This window comes from Lupinus angustifolius, chromosome LG13 (genome assembly GCF_001865875.1).
Source record: "Lupinus angustifolius cultivar Tanjil chromosome LG13, LupAngTanjil_v1.0, whole genome shotgun sequence".
In the NCBI taxonomy this organism is placed as follows: Eukaryota; Viridiplantae; Streptophyta; class Magnoliopsida; order Fabales; family Fabaceae; genus Lupinus; species Lupinus angustifolius.
This window is the reverse complement of record NC_032021.1, coordinates 6,014,433-6,021,853: the sequence shown is the minus strand read 5'-3', so window position 1 is coordinate 6,021,853 and position 7,421 is coordinate 6,014,433.

The following is a 7,421-nucleotide window of genomic DNA, read 5'->3' as shown; positions in this document are numbered from 1 at the left end:
ACAATGTTTATCATCCTCAAATCATCTTTTAATGGTCGCATTACAACGCTTCTATTCATTCGATTAATTCTAAAAACTAACAATAAAAAGACTTTTTAATTAAATTATTAATTATCAATAATAGTAATTATAAATCACTTTTTTATTAATAAAAAATTATCAAAATTTACACTTTACATGAAAAATAAAATTGGCTAACAACATCAAGGATGGAGTGATGGTCACCTTAGAGGGCTTCTTTTCCTCAACTCATCCTTTGGACGATCGCACCATGTGACTTCTGCTTCTAATTAAAACACTAAGCCCAATGTAATTGGGTTAAAAAAAATTCTATATTTATAACCATAAAAATATAGTGACGACTCTAAGAAAGTCGTGCAACAAAAAATTGGGGCGCAATAATGAAGAGTAAGAAATCATGCTCTATCTTTTGTTTCTCTTAACCCTTTCTTGACATATTTCTTTGGTGTCTTGTATTTCCCCCAATTTTTAGTAGTTTTAAAAAAGACAACTAGGTAAATTTAGAGGCTTAATAAAGGGTCAGAAATCATGGTCATTGTGTAAATTAACTAGAAAATTGAAAACTACAAGATACCTAAGAAATGCACCATGAAGGTGGTAAGAGAAGCGATAAATAGAGCGTATGATGAGATATACAAATCACTATGTAGAAAAGGAAGGAAAACAAGTGTCTATAGACTTACAAAGGATTGAGAAAGAAAGACAAGAGCCTTGGACCAAGTGAAATAATTAAATATGTGGATGAAAAAGTCTTAGCGAATATCAAACGTGAAAATTGTATTTGACAGTCGACAACCAACATAAAACGTTTTTGAACCTCTTATATATGGATCAATGATGTGATAATTCTAATGTTAGGTCGTTGCCTAGAAGTAACACGTTGTAGTACAATGTTAAAAGAGCAATGGTTCTCATATTGGCACGATAAGTTCGAGTAAAGAAGTTAATTCACCATTCTAGGTTATAAATTGGAACATGGAATATAAACACTCTTGCAGATAAATGAATGAAAATATTTGACACAATGTTTCGGAGGAAGATTAGTTTTATGTTCCAATAAGAAATTAAGTGGGTTGGGGAAAAGGCAAGTGAATTAGATACTTGGGATATAAGTATGTTACACTGGTAAAATAAGATCTGTAAACATGGTGAGTATAATTGTAGATACAAGGAATGAAAAAAGATGAGGTGGATGTAATAAGAATAAGAGATAAGATCATATTACTAAAGTTTCTAACATATGAAGACACCATTAATGTGATTATTGCTTATGAACCCCATGTAGAGCTAGAGGAAAATCAAAAGATAAATTGTTTGGAGGATTTCAAATGAGTAGTCTAGACAATATCAATGGAAGATAAAAATTTCCTTTAAGGTGATCTTAATAGATATGTAGGAATGGACACTAGAGGATTTGAAGGTGTTCATGGTGAGTATGACATCAAAGAAACAAATATGGAAGGTAAGACTATTCTACACTTCTTACGAGCTTTTGATATTACAATAGCCAATACTTATTTTAAGAAGCAAGAAGAGTATCTTATTACATATAAGAGTTTTTCTTGGACTGCAAAGTCATACTTAGAGAGAGCTTGACGAACCAATATAGAGTTTTGGTTATGAATGTAATAATTAAGAGTAAAGTAAAGAGAAAAGTAAAATATAAAGTATCAAGGATTAAATGGTGGAAATTAAAGGCAAAGGAACATAAGAGCTTCAATCAAAGGCTTTTGGTAGAATAATTTTGGGAAGTACAAGGAAGTATAAATGATATGTGAGAGGCTCTGGACCAAAGGTTAAAGAAGCATGATGGTGGGACAAAAGTATCCAACACAAATTTAAAGTGAAAGGGAAATGTTATGGTCATTGTGCAAACATTCTCGAAGTTAAAAAAATATAAGTTAGTTAAGAAAGAGAGCCAGAAAGTGGTATGCGAAACTAAAGATAAAGTGTATGATGAATTACTAACTTTAGGTACCAATGGAGGAAGAAGAAGTTTCTACACACTTGTAAAGGGTAGGGAAAGGAGTACAAGAGACTTGAGTCAAGTGAAATGCATTAAAGACGAAAATGAAAAAGTTTTGGTGAAGGACAAAGATATGAAGAAAAGGTGGAAGACCTATTTCATAAATTTTCAATGAGGGACATCGTTCCTTGTTTTCTTATAGACAACACACGAAAGAGAAAGATCAAAATTATACTTTTTATCGCAGAATTCATGAGTTGGATGTGAGAGAAACTTCGAAAAAGATGGAGAATGAGAAAGTGTTTGTTGTAGATAATACAACTATTGACATAATGAGGGATATCAATACCTAACTTTGTCCTACCAAAAATAAGTTTAACAAAAATATTGTTTTAAAATTATATAATTAAAAAAATCATAATAAATAAGTGAGGATATTAAGTTCAAACCAAACGTCTAACTCTCTTAATAATGAAAATCATAAAAAAATTAATTGAGCACCTAATTAACTCATAAATGAGTGATTCAATTTAAAAAAAGTACATTTTGCTGGAAATTGTTGACTCGATCACGACCAACGATCATCTACTTTCATTTTTGTATTTTAAATAAAATTTAAAAAATACTTTAAATGACTTAATAGTTACTTATTATGAGCCTAATTATGAAAGAGTTCTATTTAACTTTCTTAATTAAACAAAAATAATTTGCACACAAGATATCTTTGTGACTTTATAAAAGTCAAATAATTATTTTCTATTTATTTGTGGGTAACATGATAATTTTTGGATTTTGTAGAGTCGTTAATGCATGAGTAATAATTAAAATTTTACTTATCACTGTTTTAATGTCAGGGGTGCAGTAACAAATATAAGGTTATACTTCACTCTCTTGAAACATGTGAGCAAATATTAAAAATGATTAACCATATATTCCAATTTTATAAATAAAAAATATTTAAGTATTGAAAAAAGGACGCGATCATTATCGTGCACTCCCTCCCTTAAGTTAAGATATGATATCTGTCATAGGGTTGTACTTCACTCTCTTAAAGTAAGGATGATAAACCATGCTTGAACATTATTTCTTCTCTTGAAATCTTAAAATAAAATCACATCACAGACTCTTTTTACTAAAAACTATGAAGTCTTGATTGCCTATTTATCATAAGGTTACGTCGGAGGAAAATCCTATCTTGTCATACACAACAAAAAGATTGAGTGCTAATACCTTTCCTAACCCATAAGTGACTCCTGAATCTAAATCTCTAACTTAAAATACTAGTACATCCAAATTGGGCGTAAAATAAAGTTTTCTATATTTTAACCAGAAAAACATAGTGGTGACTCCAAAAAGTCGCGTAGTCGATGTTCAGAGAGGTCGACAATGGAGGATATAAACTTGCTATGACAATTGATGGAAAGATATCTAAGAAACCAAATGGATTTACACACAGTCTTCATTAATTTGAAGAAGGCGTACGATGAGGTACCTATGTAGATGTTTTTTTGTGAAAAACTCTAGATAGGTGTTCAAATTGCCTATATTCAAGTAATCAAGGATATGTTTGACAAGATCAAAACCAACATGATAACACACAATAGGGTCTAATAAGATTTTATTAGTGTCATATGACCATACCAAGGGTTAACATTGAGCCTTTACTTATTTACATTAGTCTTGGATGTGATTACTAAGCATAGGCAAAAATTGGTAGCACACTGCATGTTTTTTTATGGATGATATTGTCTTAGTGAGAGACTCGAGACATGAATTAAATGGGAAGCTAGAAATGTGGTGACAAGTTTTAGATGCACAAGATTTTCGTACAATTCGAAGTAATATGAAATATATGAAGTGTAAGTTTAGCAAGAGGCGGACAAACCATATGGTAGAGATAAATATTGAGGATCATATCATAAGTCACTAAATTTAGGTATCTTACGTCAATCATACAAGACGCTGAAGAAATTGACGAATATGTGAACCATAGGGTTCAAGTGAGTTGGATGAAATGACAGAGTATTTCAGGTGTCATACGTGATAAAAAAACACCACTAAAGCTTAAGGGAAAGTTTTATCGCACTACTATTAGATCTATAATGTTATATGAGTCTAAATGTTGAACAATAGAATGTCAATAAGAGAGTAGACTCAATGTAGCATAGATAAGAATTTTATGTTGGATGAATGACACACTAAACATGATATGATTATAAATAAAGGCATTTGGGAGAACATTGAAGTAACTCCTACTATATAAAAGATGGTAAAGTCACGTCTTAGATGGTTTGGACATGTGTAGAGGAGACCGATAGAAATCCAGGTAATGAGAGTATATCAAAGGAGGTTAATCAATTCCTAGAGGAAGATCCATACAAAGAAAATCCTTAAACGAAAAGATTAATAAATACTTAGATATCAATATCTTATCAAGAACATCATTTACTATAATAATTATGGTGTCATTTATCTCATATAATCAGCCCATAAAGTGAAACAAATGATTGATTGTAATTGTTGTTATCAAGATGGAGGATATTAATGAGCTTTTGTTATCTATATGGAGCTAGGAAATGGCAATGGATCATTGAGAGGACACTGACACATAAAATGATTTGTATAAAGATGCTGAAAAATATACACCACATATTGTTGGAAATAGGATTTGATTTTATGGTATCTCTTTTCATTTTGAGAAAAATGTATGCACTAACAGTGTATGAATTTATATATTGTTATTGCATCTCTACCATTTATATTTTATTATCATTGAATCTTCAAAAAAGTAATATAAATAAATAACAGATAATATACTGACGATGTATAAATCGTTATACTAACAATGCATATTTCATTCTAACCATCTTTTTTTACAAATTAGATTTGTTCATTTTTATGCGCCTCCTTATAAAACCGGGAATTGCGCACCAACAAATCGGCATATGAAGTAAGAGGTAGAGCTTATGATTAGTCATACAAATTATTATGTAGCAAGAAAGAGTAAAGAAACATCTATAGGCTTATAAGGGTTATGAAAAGAAAAGAAATGAGATTTGGACCCTATAAAATACATTAAAGATAAATATTGAAAAGTCATGGTGAAGAACAATAATTTTAAGAAAATATGAGAGATAAACTATTTTCATATTAACTTGGGATTGTTAGAAAAAGCCCAATAACCCAAAGCCCTTTGTTAGCTGAAAGTTAGTTGTTGTGTAACCGATACTTGCTATTTCTAGAATATTAATATTTAATTCCATTTATATTCTGCTTTGTTTGAATTTATGGACGAGTTACAAAAATATAATATAAATTTGCATAATTATAGCTAATAAATTTGCGGAATGTTAATTAAGTAATAATTACTCATTAATATCTTTGAATGTATTAATTGAGTAATATTAATTGGTAGTTACACTTTAGAAACTAAAATTATTAGGCATGACTGTCTTTGAATGTATTTTGCTTTATTATCTAACAACTAAATAATTGTCCTCCTCCCTCATGACATGTGTCAATCTCTAAAGTCCTCATGACATGCGTCAACCTCTCATCAAAACTAAAGGTCTATCATGACATGTGTCAATCTCTCAATCAAAACTTTCTCTCCAAAACATGTCAATCTTCCATTTTTGTTCATTGTACAATTTAATTCTAATGATTAATGAATCCATTTGTTTTTTATTCTATAAAGAAATTACATCTCACAATAAAGGGGATTGAATCCATTTTCACATGTGAATTATTTCTCCATCATTATCATTTCATATCTCTATATTCTTCTCCCCTTTCATTTCATATTTCTCTCTTCTTCTCTCACATGTCTAAAGTCAAATGTTCCATTCGTCAATCTTCATTTCGTTAAACTTAATATGATGGCTTCTGTATCTCGATACTAAATCTTCATCATTGTAGATTTGTTCTTATTTTATAAATATGTTGTTTAAAGTGTATTTTTATTGATTTTTTTATTCATTAACTTCATCATTGTAGATTTGTTCTTATTTTATAAATATGTTGTTTAAAGTGTATTTTTATTGATTTTTTTATTCATTAACTTCATCATTGTAGATTTGTTCTTATTTTATAAATATGTTGTTTAAAGTGTATTTTTATTCATTTTTTCATTCATTAACCTAATATGGCGGTTTTTGTATCCCGTTACTCAATCTTCATCATTGTAGATTTGTTCTTATTTTATAAATATGTTGTTTAAAGTGTATTTTTATTCATTTTTTCATTCATTTGTTTACTTTTAGATATGCTCTTATTTTTAGATATGTTCTTATTTTTATATATGTTCTTATTTTCTAGATTTTAATTGATTTTTTGTTTATTATGTATGTGTATTCTTATTTTTTCTTTGATTTGTTTATATTCTATATATGGTACGATTGATTTCCTTATTTTGTATATTTGTTCTTCCAATAATTAACTTACTTAGTGTATGATTTACAAGGATTTCATCCTTAACAATGACCAAACCCTCAATAATTAATTGATTTGATTTATATTTTGATTAAATTATTTATGATTCGCTAATTTTAGGCAATGGTCATTATAAATATAAATTTTCATAATTGTAAATAATAAATTTGCGAAATATATTTATATTCAATTCCATTTATATTCTATTTTGTTTGAATTTATGGATAAATTACAAAATTTGAATTTATGGATCAATTGATATTTATATGTAATTTGTCATGATTCATTCAACTCAATGACAAACGTGATTAAGTGAGCATATTACATGATTAACTTAACATTGAAAATTTAATGCATCTTTATAATTATACTGATAAAGAAATAATTAAATAATAATATCATAAAGAAACATAAAAGTTTAACATTTTTAAGTCAGTTACAAAAATGATATTATACACAATTAATTAATTGTTAGTTACATTTTAGAAGCCAAAATTATTAGGCATGATTGTCTTTGAATATCTTTTATTTCATTATCTAAAAATTAAATAATTGTTCACAAAATAAGTTTTGTGATTTGCTTTTTCATTTCATTTTTGAATTAATTTCTATTTAATCTTTAATAGGATGTCACAATCAAAATATTAAAGCAATTTGATTTGATTGTGATAATTCATTTGTTTGATTTATATTTTGATTAAATTATTTATAATTCCCTAATTTAAAGCAATATTATTATTGATATAAATTTTCTATAAATAATAAATTTTTGGAATATTAATATTTAATTCAATTTATATTCAATTTGTTGTTTGAATTTATGCATCAGTTACAAAAATGAAATATAAATTTGCAGTATTTATGGAATATTAATTGAGTAATATTTACTCATTAATATTTTACATCATTTCCGACAATTTGTTTATATTTGGATTCATTAATCAATAATTTATTTTGATTTATTGAATTACAAAACGTGCATGATTAATTGAGCATATTACAC